The sequence below is a fragment of the Paramormyrops kingsleyae genome, chromosome 12 (assembly GCF_048594095.1).
Source record: "Paramormyrops kingsleyae isolate MSU_618 chromosome 12, PKINGS_0.4, whole genome shotgun sequence".
NCBI classification, from domain to species: Eukaryota; Metazoa; Chordata; class Actinopteri; order Osteoglossiformes; family Mormyridae; genus Paramormyrops; species Paramormyrops kingsleyae.
In genome coordinates, this window is record NC_132808.1 from 16,187,248 (window position 1) to 16,204,978 (window position 17,731).

At 37.2% G+C, this 17,731-nt stretch overlaps 1 protein-coding gene across 2 annotated transcripts in view; it reads right to left on the reverse strand.

Moving 5' to 3' along the window:
• Nucleotides 1-17,731, reverse strand: part of si:dkey-237h12.3 (teneurin-3) — a 350,156-nt gene that overhangs the window by 179,789 nt on the left and 152,636 nt on the right. Inside the window, exon 1 of one of the 2 annotated variants that reach the window (XM_072697574.1) lies at nt 16,448-17,007. The exons of the other annotated variant lie outside the window; for it this stretch is intronic. The gene's annotated coding sequence lies outside the window, so the exon portion shown is untranslated. Of the gene's footprint in view, nt 1-16,447; nt 17,008-17,731 lie in introns of those variants that run through there. 2 annotated transcript variants of the gene reach the window in all.

The window sequence follows — 17,731 nt, forward strand, 5'->3', positions numbered from 1 at the left end:
TGTGTCAAAACCGATTCTATGGACGTTTTCAAACATCCACAGCTGACATTTAGCATTTCATCCATAAAATTACCTTGATAAAAATGTTTTCGTTATGCACTTGCATGTGCATATGCGGCATTTGCAATTAAACCAAAAAGGGATATAACAATGAAAGAAGTATTACGAATAGAAGTGAAAGATCAAAGCAAAAAAGATGGTTCAGATTAACTACAGAGACTTTATTAGGTTTACTTAATGATCACAATTTCATGTTTTCTTTCAAAACCCAGGGGGTAATCATAAGGTGTACAACCACTCACGTACGACTTCTCTCTAATGGTTTGACAGTTCATTAAGTATAACCACTTCAGAATGAGGTGATGATAGCATCATTGTTCGACACAAAACAGTTAGCCAATCAGTAATCACAGGACAACCAAAAGCATAGACCTTGGATAATGCGGAACGTTACTAGCTAGTGCTATTCAGGGCTTATTTAATTATGGAGCTTAAGGTAGGGTTTCAGGTAGCACCTAGTAAGTCTTGTCTTTGGATGCCCATTTTCATTATGCTGCTGAAGCCATGCCACTTAATTCCACATATCCATTTTTAATAACTACTTATCCAGTGAAGGTCAAAGTAATTTGAGGCTTGTTGCATCCCGGAGGACTGCCTCAGACTGGGCACATAGAACACAAAAATTGCAAGAGAGGTGACATTACTGGCAATTTAGTGGCAAAAAAAAAAAAAAAACTGCGTAAAAGTGTAGCTCTGCAACACAAGAAGAAAGCCCAGAAGAAATGTGTACAAGCTCAGGTGCCACATGCAAAGTGCTCCCTGTCAGAGCTGGGACTCATTTTGGGACCTTTAACCCTTCAGCTGTGAGGTGACTGGGCAGCCCACTGAGCCGCCAATGACCAGGCTGGCAGGGGGCCGGGGGCAAGGCCGGAGGGAGGGCCCAATTCTGTTCCCCTTCCTGTTCTCAAATGGAAAGACACACCCCCACAGGGGTTTGGTATCAGTTCAGATAAGGCTTATGCTTCGACTGGCAGGAATTAAGGGCTCGTAGCATTTTTTTGTTGTTTTTTTTTTTTATTTTATTTTATTTTTAATTTTTTTTTTTTTTTTGGGGGATCACATAATCTTGTAACCATTCCTCCCGGAAACAAATGAGGAATTCATTTTCTGCGTGAGCTTACAAAGAAGGCCTAATTATAGGATGGATGGGAAAAAAAAATTGCTTTGAAAATGGAATGACGCCTTGACTGGGATGGTATGATTACGAGCATCAAAGGAAGGCGAAGAAACCTTCCTGCTTTTACGAATAATAAATTTCAACAGCTCCAACATAAATTAAAGACGAGCGGCTGCCGCAGAGCCAAATATTTGCTAACTTAAAACTGTCCAAATGTTTGCAGCCATGGCGAGCGTGTCATTGTCTTCACAACATTACTATCTTTAGACAATAACTGTATGTTTTACAGAAAATAACAGTTTTCCTGTTATTTTCTCATCTTTGTTGAAATGGCACCATTCAGATACGTCTTTCACAAAACATTGCATACAATGTATGCAATGTCTTGCATACATTTCCAGCAAAACTGACCAAATTAAAATAAACAAATCAAAAATCAATTTTTGTTTGATTGGGTATATATTCTGTCTTAACAGATGTTTAAAAAATCATGTAAGGAGAAACTTGAGGTATTCAGTGTTCTGTTCTAGAGGTAATGGTCTGGATCTAGAGCTTCCTCATGTAGCGTTCAGTTAGATCATTTTCAGGTGGGGATGCAAATTAATACATTTCTTGACAGACAGAAGCTAAATTCACAAGTAAATGTTCAACATGGTAATATCATGCTGATTGGGGCTCTGAGTTGGGCACAGCTAGTGTTGGTTAGTCAGTCATAACAGGACAATGACATCAGAAGCAGAGGTGAACAGTTCAGGTCCAGAGTGTCCAAATCCAGACCAGGATTTTGTTTCAACCAACCGGTTGAGTACTCCGACTGTGACTTTATACTGAACTGGTTGGTTGAAACAAAATCTTAGTCTGGATTTGTACTCACTGGACTTGAAATCTCTACCTCTGGTCAGAAGTCAGGGTACATTTTGGTTTACCAATTATTTACAACAACACTGGTGGCAGTAGTCAGAAAGAAAGACTGTCCATTGGTTGTTATACCAAACTTGGATGCGTCATTTACAGCATATTTTTCAGGAAATTCAGACAAGTCTAAAAAATAACTAAGACTACAGGGATATTTCTCGCTACAGATAAATGACCATATCCAATAGTAGAGAACACCAGATTTAGACAGGATTCATTCATTATGATTGTTATGATGCAGTTCTATTATTTATTTGTTTATTTTGGACATTTACTATTACAATGTGCAAATAAGTGTCTTGTTGGTTGTGTTACATCAACAGACACATTGCCTTTTGTTTAATTTACAATAGTTTCTAATCATGCTTGCAGTTTAATAATAAAAAATGTAAAAACAAATTCAGCTTTCCCTGCTGTATCCAACTTGCACTGAAATGTAAACACCGTCATACCTCTATGTGGAACACGTGTATAATGCATTTTCACTCACTGGCCATGTTATTTGTAGTTTGATATAATACCTGGTTGGACCAACTTTTGCCTCAAGAATCACTTCAAAAGTGGACAAGCTGATCGTTCAGAAATACTTTTCTGTACACCACTGTTTACAGAGCTGTTATTTTTGCACTTTCAAGCTTTCCGATTAGCTTTAACAAGTCTAGCCATTCTCCGCTGACCGCTTTCATCAACCAAGTGTTTTTGGCAACTGATTTTTTTTTGTTCATTGCAGCACTCTCTGTAAACTCTAGACGGTGTAGTGTGTGAAAAGCTCAGGAGGGTGGCTGAGGTGCTGGAATCACCATATCTGGCACCAACAACATTAAAATCACTTGGATCACATGTGCTGCAGCTTCTAACGCACAGTAAGTAAACCTCTCCACTCATTGGGCTTCACACACAGTCAAAAGATTGTCTGTTTGGAGGTGCAGGCAGGTGAACCTAATAAAGTTGTCGAGAATTCAGTATATACAAAGAAAATCGCAAAAATTATTAATATATATATGAGATATAGTGAGAGAGAGTTCCAGAATAGATCAGTGAAACACTGATTGCACAAATTCCACAGAAATATTAAACGTGAAAATCCTTCACGTGAGAAGACGAACTGAAATGCAGAATTAATTTACCGATTACCACCAGCGGTACGTAGTTCAGCCAGTTTTACCATGATGCAGTCAACAAATGTTTTAAATCGCAAATTAGTTATGGGTCATCCGTATGACATAGTGGCCCAGTGATTAGGGTCAGGGGTTCAAATCCCACCCTAGGCCACAATGAGATTTTCCTCTGTTCTTTGGGTTTCCTCTCGATGCACAGAGACATGCAGTAAGGATACCATAGGGTCTATACATTAGAAGAAATGTATACAACTTGAAGAAAACTGATTTTTTTGTAAAGTGTGAATGTTGCGTTAATGGCAGAGGAAAATGTACAAAGTAGCATTTCCATAATAACAGCCAGAAAATGTTCCCCATCCATTATCTAAAATAAAATGTATTTCTTTTAAATGTTTGTTACTAATATTTACTCGTTTCATATTGCAGGAAAAAAAAATAAGCATGACTGCACATTCCAAAGAGCAGTTAATTTAAATTTATGACTGGAATCTACAAGGACTGCCTGTAATTCACAGTTTTATTAAGAATTAAAATGGAAAATTACTTGACTTAGAACAATGCTACAATTAAAATTCCTTAAGTTTGTAGCAGTTCTTTTCTCCTTTGCTTTAGCTAGTATTTTCCATTGGTTGTCATATTGTACACCAGGCTTCTTAGAGCTGTTAAATCTGAAAAGGTTGTGCATTTGATAAGGACTGAATATACGGACAGTGGCTGGGGTTTTAAAAGGATCTTGTAGCGGTGCCTCATACTGCACAACAAAGATTCTCAGAGGCCTATACATTTTCTATAGATTGGGCTCAGTAAATTAAAAAAGTGCAGCAAAAGATAACATTTAAGTTTACCTGAATATATTAATAATAAATACATATGCTGAACACAGTTACCATATTACCAACCATGTTTTATCCTTAAATATGTAGTGCACTGAATAGGACCCGTCACCAAGTATAAATTGTTCTAACTTTCGTCTTTCATCTACATTACTTCTGCCTCATCTGTCAAATTGAATGCAAGCTTGAGAACGACGATGGATTTTCAAAAGACTTGAGAAAGTAGAAAACCAGGCACTTAAGAGTCTGCTTTTTGCACTGGACTGTGACTTCAAATAACAATAAATAAAAAAAAAAAAACGTTTATAGCAACCTTCCTGGTTTGGAATCAATGGACATACAAAAAGGGAGCACAAACACGCAGCTAAACATCCAGCGCACTGCTGGCAGGACTGATTCTAAGGCTTGACCTTATCAAAATGTTCAATAAAGACACTGCAAACCATTCACATCTATTGGGATCAATGTGTGCTTTTTAAAGTCAAGACGGCACGAGAATGAAATAAACACTTTGAAGTTTGTGACTTCGCGATTAATCAATAAAAAAAAAAATAGAGGAATAAGAGAAATATGAGAAACGTCTCAGCAGAAAGTTGATATTTTTATACAACTGCAAATCTATATTCAGGTAAACTCAAAGTTCGCTGTAACTAATAAATGTGATTGCAAACAGCTTGTCAAACAGCCGATGCACTGTGGCAGAGCTGTAATCTGTACTTTATATATTATATTAACACTAATAACATTTTAGTGTCTTTTTAAATATATAAGCTGATGGAAGTTTAACTTGATATTGGCTCGGTGGTTTAAAGGTAAAGTGTTCATACAGTGAAGTACAGTTAGACAGCTGTAAAAATCATGAAAAATATATTACAAAAATAGGGTATCACGGAATTGTGCGCTTTAAAGGTCTCTGGAGTTTGTTTTTTTTAATAAAAATGTTAATTTGAATGTTTAACAGAAATATCAATATCCATTCTCATCAGCCAAAAATATCTTGGAAATAAGATTTTATTAGCATCCAGATGCTTCATTTTAAATTGATATTTAAGATTTATTTAAAATTATATTGTAACATAAATATACTTATTTCTCTAAAGGGAAGTGATCAACAGTGAATTTGACCTATTACCTGTGATGGGGTGTTTAACCTGATTAATGCTGGAGTACTTTCAACTAAAAATAAGGTGATGAAGGTTTCAGAAGTGCACTGCTTTCTTTAGATACCTTATAAACCCCACAGTCAACAAAGCATACACTACCATCGTCGCATTTACAGAAACTACGGCAATCATTCAGGGGCTGCTAGTAAATATTTATATTGATATGCATCTACAGTAACCATGGCAACTTGACTTGATATCCCTTCCAAGATGTAACCCAACCTTGTGCCCTGCATTACCTGGAATAAGTGAGAGGCACCCGTGACCCTATCCATATCAGGTAGTTTGAGGATGGATGGACAGATGGATGAGTATTTGACCAAGCACACATATAGATTTTGTTTAAAATCACCATAAAATACTTAAATACCACCGCATTAAATGCATCCAAAAGACCGCCCAGAAAGATATTTCTGGATTTGTTACTTCAATGCTGCCTTTTGCCCCCATCATTCCATCTCACTTTTCTGGTTTGATCAGACGTTTCGTGTAGACGCCCCCAATCTGGCGCATCGCCTTGGTCGTGCCTCACAGACTGGCTGTGCGTACCATGACTGGCCCGTCTCCAGCCTTCGCGTCCATTTCAAAGTTATTTCAGTTATGTTTTCTTATCCTGGAAAAGGCGTAAAAATGTTTGCCAAATTCATTTAGCATTAGGTCTTGTGCAGCCCAGAAACAGCATTTAAAACATGACAAGTATTTCATTTTTTTTTCATGTTTTCAATAAGTTTATGCATTACATGATAACACAAGGCTAATAGTATGCTGTGTAATCCCATGCAACTTCATAACCTATATTCACCGCTGAAAAACTTGACTTTCCAATTCATGATAACCTCCTGGTTACACAAAGGAAGCTGCAAAAAAAAAAAGACGTTCAAATGAGACGTTCAGTTTTTAAGCCAAACACGCCTGCCTGTTTATGAAAGACTGCAAACTCCTAAGTTATGTGCTAAATGTTTATTATATAGGATTTTATTCCCCATTTTTATGTGAATATGTACACAATAGAACCCAGGTAATTGGCAGAGCAAACGAATGCATCTCTAATTATAAAATCAGATGCAGTTGTGTTGCTTTGAACTAAATAGTCTGGTGAACCACTACATCACATTTTGGAAAGATCAAAATCTTGTCCGATTCCTGTACTGCAAAACTTGCTTCAGTATGAAAACCTTGACTAAAAGTTAAGTGTCAATAATGGCTGACTTAAAAAGGTCCTTGGATTGGAATGTTCCCTTGACAGGTACCCGTCAATCTTGTAATGGATGAGTGACTCAAGAAGGTTGTCTTAGAGAAAGCCCATCAATCATCATAGATGGCTTATTTGCACTGTCATACACTCGGATCACGCTAACCATGACGATTGTCCACTGACAACGTATGTCATTTTTCGGGAGATATTACTGTATCGTGTTAGAGCAGTTAATCCGTTTAGTAGTGGGATGATGTAGATAATACATTGAAAAAGTTCAACATTTATTACCCAAACTTGATTAAAATACAGAAAATTAGACCTGGACAAGAAATCTGCTGGCTCTTATAAAGTCATTAAATGTCTGGTTGCAAGCTCCTGAAAATGTATACATGTGACTGATTTTGTAATCAATACTTAATCAAGCATTGTCTACATTAATACTTGCTTAATATTTTTCATAAAAGTTTGTATAACGTTATGATCAGTGAACTGAGCTAGGAAGCAGCAGCTAATCCCAAGTTATTGGGAGCACCAATTAAATCCCTTTGGTTTTCCAAATTAGCTAATTACCTGTCAAACACAAGCTGTGCAGCTACTCTGCTATGAAAGTGGGCATCTGAATTAGCTAAATAAAACCACTTTGAGAGTTATTTTATTTACTGCCATAAAAATATCTAAATGCATAAAGAAGCCAAGCACAGAGAGCTGAACATTCTAACTTATGATTGTTATTGGGTGCAGTAAAACTCTGTTAACCACATTGATCTCATTGCTGCAAGTTAATCCGTTACATTAGAAAATGTCCTAGTAAGATACCATGCGCGAGGGGATAATTGTATCTCCTAGGTCATTAAAACACACAACTTCTAAGCTGTAAATGGAAAGACAAAAAAAGAGAAAAGCTGACTTTCCATGTTAAATCAGGGATGGCTGAAGAGAGACAACAGTAATGGGTAAGAAACAAAATTTTGTAAAGAATTAAATTCATTACAATGTTTAAAGAAACTGTCAAAAGTATTAGTTCAAAGCCACTGCTATATGTCACAGTAAATGCACAAAACCCAAATGAGGAAAGGAATGGCAAATTTATTACTTCTCAATAATCCATTTTTACATTCATGTAAACCAACAAGGTAATTAACAGTGTGTCTAGTGGGCGAATTATTTAAGAGAGTTAGATCCAATGTTTCATAAAGTAAAAGCATTTCTTATATCTCTATAATACCCAAACTCTCGTTTGGCGGTTAAAAGAAATGAAAATACATAAATCCATAAAATGAGGGTTTCCAGTGTTTGTAATGAAATATATAATGTGTTTTAAGTATTTCATGGGGGATCTAGAGGGACCTAGGGTGGGGGTCACTAAACACCACGCCAACCAAGCCTTAGTACCCGACAGCCAGTGGCTGTTAAAAATCAGCTGCTGTAACCCTGAATTTTATACTTGCATCCAATGTATATGTTCCACACCATCTTTCCCGGACAGGATGATGGTAATCATGTATAAAGAAGCCAAATGTCTCCTTAAAGAATGTTTAACCCAGTCTGTATTTGAAATGTTAATAAAAAAAGGGCTGTAACAGTACACATATTCCTTGTGTACTATTCGGTATATCATTATTGGTCCAGTACGCACAATGAATTGAATTAATATATTTATTAATATGGGGAGAACCTAAATTCTGTTCAACGAAATTTTAAAGATGTTCAATACGGAAAACTTTGCGCCAGTTGTGGCTGTGAGGTGGTTATAGCTACTGTAATGCTGGTTAGTCAATTAGTCATAATCAGCGGTTTAGGTTTGGTTTTCCAATAAATAAAAACCACCACTGGAGAGTTGGTGGTTGATAAACCCAAGACCATCTGATTATCCCTAATATACCAAATTTGGATGTTGCTGGAAAACACATCGAACATGCTAACTCATGTATGAGGACGTCATCGAAGTACAGTATGGGTACGACAGGAGTAGGGCAGATACACCGAATTTAGCATGAATGGGCATGTTTTCTCCCAGGAATTTCCGACCAGGATAAAAATTAAATTACGATTATAGGAAAGTTTATGGCCTAAAATACGAGAAAATATTTCATAGAGAACAAGGGATTTTGGTCGATGTTAAATTTTTGATTATTTTCTAAATTTATTTATTGTATATAGGGTATTTATTTTTACGATGTGCAAATAAGCAATTCCAAGCTTTATCAAAATTGCACTAAACCAAGAACCCAAAACCGAGGTTTATAGTGAACTGTGAATTTTATGGTACACCCCTACTGATAAAATTTTAATTTATAAACATTAGTAAATCTAATAACTTGAAGAGTGGCAACATTTAGAGGATACAGACATATCCTGAGTTCATACTACAATATGCACATTTCGTAAGGACCCGAAGGTTTCCACTCTTCTAGTGTGTGAGAGTCATGAAGATAAAACAAGCCACGGCACAACGTGTCCTGCAGTATCTCCTGAGCGGCTGTAACAGAGCGACAAGGGTTAGGGTCAAGTGCTGCACAGTTGCTGAGGGCTTCACAGAGAACCGTCCACTGCCTTTGGTGGGACTGTGGGACCTCATTTGTCCATCACCTGCTCAGGAACCTTCCCAGCACTGTTATTTACCACCAAATTACTGGGACATTTTGCAAAAATCATATCTCTTGCACACAATATTTTATATTGTATATAAATAAATAAAATACACATATATTAAATTTCATATGAAGTATTTTAGGGAAAAATTATTATGCCATCATTTATTCACCATGTAAAATCGGATAAATTATCTACATTTTTCTTCTGACGTTTCCATTTGAACAGACTTAATCATAATGATGTGAATTCTGTGCCTTAGAGTAATTTGCACTATTAGATACCAATAAAAAAAATAAATATGCTAAAAGACAGTACCATTGAATTAATCATTTAATCTTAATTCAGAGCAGAAAGTTCATTACCATTACACAACTAATGCAAACTACATAAAATTATGTATCCGATAAATACTGTATCTGATGAGTACTGTCTGGATTCATTATTATTATTACTGTTGTGATAATGTGGTACTGAATTCTGCATGTTCAGGAAGGGGTTTAGGGGGGAAAAACCACATATTGTGTAGCTTTTTCATACTTGTGTGTGCTGATGTGTTTGCTTTTGTGAACATATAACTAGCCCTAACAAACCCAGCTACCAAAAGTACAATTCAAAGCAAATTAAATATAACTAGAAAAGATGCTGTCAGAACGACAACAATGGATGGCCCCATTACCCCCTGCCTCTTGTTTAATCCCTACTCTTCCCCCAACCCCCCCACCCCCACTATTTCTAGAATAACTGGATACATCAACTGGAAACGTGAAAGCCAAGAAATGTGCTTTTACTCAAATGCTCCGAGTCCTGGTTGTGACGCATAGCTCCTAAACTATACCTGTTTATTTACTCCACCGATATGCCAATTTTCACACCACCAATTAGCTGGTTAGCTGTATTTCTTTGTATTTCTTAAAATTCATGTGATTTATATATGTCAAGTTATATTCTGTTTATTACTTTTTCCATTTGTACTATGATTAACATTTTCCTGTGATAACAGAACTGTTAGACAGACCAATGGTATAACTAACTTACTAACTATCATGTAATGTCATACAGACACATCAGACCTTCTGAGATCAAATGTTACAGAGACCCAGATTGTTTTTGACTCTACAAACACAAGCTCCAGTTTATTTGTGGGCTACAAATAAAATCTGTACAATGTACTAGATCCCAAACTTAACACTAACAAAGTTGTTATATAAGCATTTTAAAGTTTTGAAACAAACATATTTATTATAATGCTAGAAAAAGTAATAAGACCAAGCATACAAATGGCAAAGAGACATCCATATAATGTTTTTATGAAGTGGTAATAGGATCCATCGATGATCAAAGAGTAAACAATAATAAAATTAAATGACCTTGTGAACAGCATAAATCTAAGTGTCTTCTGCAGTCATCCTTCCCTTTGCTTCCACCAAGCACCGTTGCTTAAATTTTTGGCTGATCTGTCTCAAAGAATGAATATTGGCAGTTCACCCATAAAATATGCCCGCAAAGTTTGAAAAAGATCCATCAAATACTGTTTGAGTTACCTAACAAGATCAACTGCCTGAGACTGCCCTTCTCTTTGCTAAAACTGTGCAGCAGCACTATTTCAGCTTTGGTACGATCCGTCTTAAAATTTAATCTTGTGCAGTTCTTGCCACAGACAATGCGTCTGTTAAGTTTGAAAAAAAGAAAATCCTGTCAAATACTATTTTGAGTTATTAAGCTAACAAGAATCTGTCTGTGGCAGTGGTAGCAGTGGACCTGTCCCAAAACCATATGTATTCCCTAGATGGAGAATACAATGTGTCACACAGAATAAGTTAAATGTTAATAAACTAATTTTTATTGCTTTGAACTTAATGATTCATGCCATTGGGTTTTATCATTAGCTTGCTGAAACTATTTAAATTAAAATGAAGTATGCTGAGTATTTGAGAACTAGTGTATTGTAACAATAGTTTTTATTGAAAGAACAGCACGGCCAAGATTTGTGAACAATCTCCCCTCCGGACCATTTGCTGTCTGTTAACGATTTGTCAAGCTGTTTGTAAAACAATGTAATATTACAATTCACCAGGAAAAGGCAGTAACAGAACAAGTAAACAGTGTTGTTCCAACTAAAGAAATGCATAGTGACAGTGAAGTAACATTGAAGCATCATTCAAATAGGTATATTCAAGTTACAATGTAAATATAGCACTTGAATTTAAGTGTCTGGTAGCCATTAAATATAATTAAATACCATGGCCTGCCAATACCAATTTACATTCAAAAGTGTGTATACATCTCCCCAACTAAGTGCATAGTAAGGCCCCTTTATATAATCTGCAGTTGTAGTCAAGATCCAGAAAACAGGGCATCAAAATCAGGAAGTCAGTCAGAAAAGTTCATAAACAAGAACTCATCAGGAAACAGGCAGGGGAAAGTAGTTCTGAACCAAACCCAGAAATCAGAAACAATAAACAGAAAGAGGTCAGTGAACAGGCAGTGGAGCAAAGCAGAGAGGGCTCAGCAATAGCAACAAGCATGCAATACCGCACTCCAGCTCACAGGGAGGAAAAGGGCATTTAAATTTGTTAATTAGGAACAGGTGACTCCAATATACAGGTGAGGCAGGGGCACAGGACTGCGCTGGGCATGGTGGAAGTGAGGGGTGTATGTCGGATCCGGATTGCACTGATGTGACACATGCTCGACAGCATCTACCTGTATTACCAATAATATTACAGTGCTGTGCTTCATTAGAAACCCAAACCTCACTGTCAGAGGTCCACCCACCCATTTTCTGATTTTCCATGCAGATCAAGAGATGCTAGCATAAGTAATTAATTACAGCTATTAGTGAAACTATACTTCCACCATTTCCTCAGTGCAACAGGACACGTAAAATGTCGTCTTTTTGTATAATGTTTACATTTAACCTGGGTAATATTATCATGTAAAAATATCGATCATCCCTCTTCTGCATGTTTTCTTACTAAGATGGTAGCTCTGTCGTCAAAAAGCTAGGTACCCTGAATGAGCTGATCAGCTGTTATGATCAGTAAACAAGGAGAGATAGCTTGCTATTTTGGTGCAAGCTCACTCTAGCTTTTTATACGCTCACTTGTTCATCCGAAGCCGACAGCTGATAGCCTGATTCATAGTTTCTATAGGGTATCAGAACTGCAGTTACTTCTTATGCCATTTGCATTTTTAATCCTTTTATATCTATGATGCATCTGTTCAACATGGCATGTTGAAAATAACTACAAAAATGTCAGCCACTTTTACACAGCTTTATAAACCTTGACATGCATATATTTGAGGTCTTCGAAATGAACCCAGCCCTGTTTTCACGTGAAGATAATCTATACAGAGCAATAAATTCAAACCAATAAGAAAAATGCTTGTGCCCTTCCAGGCCAAAAAAAGAAAACAAATGAAGGAAAAAAAATAAATTCTGCAAAGTCAAGGAGGTCTCAAAGACGAAACCCAGAAAGGCAACATCTAACAAAGAGATACAAAAAAAACCCAATACATTATTATTCAACAGAATGGTAACATGCCTAATTCTGACAAAAAAAAATACCATAATGAATAGGAGACATCTTATGATATTTTCAGCAGCCATCCAAAATAAAGGCTGCCTGTTAGGGGAGTACAGCACCTTCTGGTCAGCAGACAAAGGCGCACACCATACAGACTAATTTCCATTTAAATCTTTGCCATCACAATCTGAATGCTCAGCGTTTCATCTGTCGCAAAGCCAGTATAAATGCAGGAAGCTCCCAATTTCTGTGGATTTTACACTTGTTCTCATAACTGAGACTACTGACCACACTCTGAAAAAGGCATCTTAAACGCTCACCGCTGCTTGGATCCTCTGGTGAACGTTACCCTGCAGCTCTCATGTTTTCCACAGAGGGAACAGGGCTGCCTTTGCACCGCTTCTCCCGTGTGCCGGGTTATGAAAATAATATGGGTATAAGGAAATGTTACCCATGTTTACATTAGTTCTGCGACACGACCAGCCAGAAATAAGCATATGACCCTGCAACAACAACAACAACGAAGGATACCAAGACTCAGTGTAACTGTAAAAATGCAAAATTCAGGGAAGGAATAAAAAAAATAATAATAATTACTTTGTATACAGAACACTAAGATTAGACATGTACTCATAAGGTATTTCAACAGCTAACATGCCATAATACGCTATATCTATGTGTGTGTGTGTACGAGAGTGAAATGGGGTAAATGGAGTAATATAGTACATTTAGCAAGAAAAATAACATAGATGTTCATGCACATTTTATATCAAGACTACCTTTCACTAAGACCTGGTTCAACTGTAGGTAGCCAAAGACAGCTTCTCTACACCACAGCATTATTTACTGTAACAATGACCTTCCACATTCGCATCCTCGCCCCCTGGCAGTGATCTTTACCGTTACTGAAAAACTTCCATCTCGACGCTGTCCGCGACATTACTTCTGATGCATTCAAAATTACAGGTTATTTTTCAATGATTCTAAGTGGAATGCCTCCATATCAAAATTCCACTTGGTTTGGTCGCTCACTCTGCGGAGTGAAACGGAATTTAATTTTCTGAAATTTCATGCTTTATTTTAGCAGGGGACAATGCTGATGTGGAGTATTATTCCCTGTAATATATTTATCATACAGGCCAATAAGCACATTTGTTTAATAAGATATGTTTTTAAAGCAGCCAAAAGACCATTAAGGACATTAAAAACAGTACCTGTTAATAAACCTACTGTAATTTACTATACCTACAGTACTTGTAATTTCTAACAATGGCCAATGCTTTCTACATAGAAACAGACAACTAAAAGCCATTTTAGGGATGCACAGTAATGCCGATGTCAGTTCTCTCAAACACGCACATCGGCTGCAAAATTGTTCGTTACTAGATAATATATGATTATCCTCACAAATCCAGGAGTATCACACCTGGGCACCATTTTAAATTGAAATCTGACTAATGTGGATCTCACTGGTACCTAAACAAATAACCCCCCCCCAAGTCTGACAGAGGTTCAGGCCGCCTAAATCTTAGTTACAATCAAAGTACTCGCTGTTTCTATTGTGAGACATTTCAGGCCTGCGGACTAAAGTTCTATCAATCACCAGTCAGTTCATTCGAAATTACACATGCTGAGAGCACGGCTACAAAGGAAACTGATTACAGCTACACTTATAACAAATCCGAGCCTAGAACACAGCCCTTTGCACAGAAGTACTGATCTCAAATTATGAAGCTTGATAATTGTAATCCTTTATACAAAAATGCGACACTTTTTTTAAGCTAGGCTTTTTTCGAGCAGTTAAAGAAAATTGCCCTCAGTGCTTTGGTCCTCATCCTATGACAAGAGTTTTACAAACCATAATTTTCAGGATATGAAATAGATATACTCTGACAGTATTTCAAGTTGGGAATTTACATGTAAATGACAGATCGATTACATTCTGTATAGTCAAATGTTTAACTGTAAAATGACAAGAAAATGTCCACAGTTCAAAAACCTATAATATCCATAAATATGCAAATATATTGTTTTCTATTATACGAAACAGTTCTGAGTGATTACACCAAGTTTTTGAGTCTAATCTCACAGAAAAAAACATTAATCGTATATGCATCTTAGTTTTATCTGAGATCTGGCACTTCAAGCCTTTGCGATGTGACCGATGAATGTTTAAAGCTGGAATATCACAAATGATGCAAAAAGCTACAGAATCAAAATAAATCAATGCTTATAGTTATTTATATTTCGACAATCATATACTTGTACTGTCAATGTAAACATTGCCGAAGTTCTCTTATTATTATTATTATTATTATTATTATTATTATTATTATTATACAATGTGAGCACTAGTACCCTACCTAATTCCCAAAGTCGTATGCACATCACACGCACTTTATTTTCATAATCACTCACACAGGAAGCTTGATTATTTCGAACATTCTTCAGGGAACGGAAGTGCGAACTACTGAAATACTAGCGTTATAGAAAATACAGTTTCATGGTACCTTCACAAGCAGAGTATAGCTGCATAAGGAAAACGTGCAAGATAAACCGAAGCTTTCAGTATTTCACAAATCAAGCACTCCTCGCTAGCACCTTGGACTGATCCTATTTTTAACTACAAATATTCAACCTGCATAACAAAAAAAGATTCTAAAAGGCAGCGGAAAACTATTCAGCGTGACACTATCAATTATAAACGAGATGGATCAATAAGGTTTTATTTACGCTTTTCTGCCTCCAGATGTTTGGGCCCCAACATCACGATTAACGCCTATGCCTAAACTAATAAGTTTATCCGCGCGGAAGCGCCTCGCGCAGCGTTTTACTTGTAGCTTGTTCAACCAAAAAACGGTAAATCGCTGCTTTCATTCAGGACGCAGCCGAGAACATTCTTGCTGTTTTTATTGTTACTGCCATTCTATACTTTACCCCGTTCCTCTCTACCTGACTATTGCCAGTTATATATTAACGTAATTTCACACAATTTCCGTGATGCACGCTACGGGATCTAAAATATCCCCGTGTGAATTCTTAACAACTAGTGTTACTACCGTGAAGATAATGATAATAACAGCGTATTCTCGGCTGCAACAACAGCCAGCCGACCAGAAAGGGGAAATTCACAGAGCAATGCAATATTTACAAATACAGAGGTTAAAAAGACGATGTCGCGTAGGCATGTAGCAAGACACAATGCGCAGTACCACCTCTTTGTAAGTTTACACTTTCTATTCCCCCCACCTTTTTTTCTCTGCTGGATCAATCAAACCGAAATACTACCGGCTAATTTACGGTTAACTCTTTACAGACTGTAAAGAATTACGAGACTACATTTACAAATTACGCGGCGAACAGCAATGGTACGCGCTTCACATGGCAGAGCATAACTCACCGGTATATGGCGCACATGTGACAGCTTTGAAATTGAAACTTCGTCGGAAACGTCCGCTGTTTAAAACAGAGTATTTCAGAAATGACCCAAGCATGCGATGTGACCACGATTATCCTTTGGCAATAGCAAACAGTTCAGTCAGTGGTCATTACAGCCTGAAAGACACGCGTGTGGCATAAGCCGTACAAACCTCAATTATAATAATAATTACAATAATAATTTAAAAACGTGCGTCGCATTGCATGTATTTTTGTAAAAAAAAAAAATATCAAAATAATAATAAAATAAACAAAGAATTACTGACTAGGAAGTTGCCTATTCAGTTTACACTGACAAACGTACACATTAGTGCATCTTTCTACGCAATGTCATCTCCGAAAACGTTACTCTAAATATTACGCCGGCCAGATGTAGTTTGACGCGCTTTGCATTTTGCATTTGTCCCTTAAACAAACGCCGAGAAATGCTGAAGAGAGTGAAAGGAGGGAGGAGGGGGAGATGGTCAGTATTCAGCTCCTTACCTGCTCTTATCCAGTATAACATCCCACTGGGATCGGGTCCCTGGCAAAACTTCGTCCAAAGATGATCCAACTTCTTTAAAACACACCGCAGCTCATTGATGATGTTCCGCAGCAAAGCAGATCTCCCCCAGTCCCACTATAGTAGTGCACGGACTAACTGTCCAGTGGTTTCTTTTTATTTGAAAAATAGATATATCGCCATAAACGCCAAAAACTGGTGTTAAAACGAAAAGAACGAAGGGAGAAGACGTATTAAGACGAGGCGGAATGAAAGCGGCGACTCCAGGGAAGAGGGATGTGAACGTGACAGGCACACATGTGCAAAGTGCCGAGGAAGCTACCAACCAACCGCAGCCAGAAAGACGGGGAGATCCGATTATAAGGGCATGCCTGCTGTAAAACACATCCACCCAGATCTCTCTGCAGCTCAACTCAGCGCTTTACCTACGCCGGAACACATCGCGGAAAACGCCAGGGAGACTCTTTCTTCTTCAGAGGAAGTAATTGCTCCGATATCGCTTCCAGATTTAACGCCGATAAAGTATCTCCCCCTTTTCCGTGTTTGCTGATGTAAAGCGCTAGTGTTCCCCCTGCTGCGCCCAATCAGTGTATCTACCACTATCGCTAATAATTTAGGGGTCATCCATGGTTAACACTTTGCTCTGATGGATAGATCTGTTGCGTGCATTGCTCTGACGGACATACCTGAATACATACTTTACGTTAACGAACAAAGGGCTTCGTTAAAACTTGGGTATCCTTTTACAAGTTCCCAATTTTGGCGTTACCCATTAGTGATGAAACAAAACAACTACGCTTTATTTAATATTGGATATTTAACACCTTAAAATAGTTATGCAATCTGATTGTGATTTTTTTTCAAGTTTGCGCGTTAAAACGATTAAAAACCATTTTTTCACCTTGGTCTTTATTATCACCGAAAAAAAAATCGTCCAATTTATCATGTACATACTTAAATGGCATTTACAAACACTGCCCTTTGGAATGTAAAAGTTAATAATATAGTCAACTGAGGTTTTGCCAAATTCCAAATAATAAGTCACATTAATAAGTAATAATATGCATTTTGGAGTGAATCGTGTTATCTCTGATCCAGAAGTGAAATATGCCACTCAGTTTCACTCAAAGGCTTCTAAAGTAAAGCAGAATATATTTTCCATAAGAGAAAGATCCATTTTGAGCTGTTACTGACAGTTATGAACTGGTAGCCATAACAAATAAGGACAGCTTAACACTATAAGGTGCCAAATATCAAATTTAGAA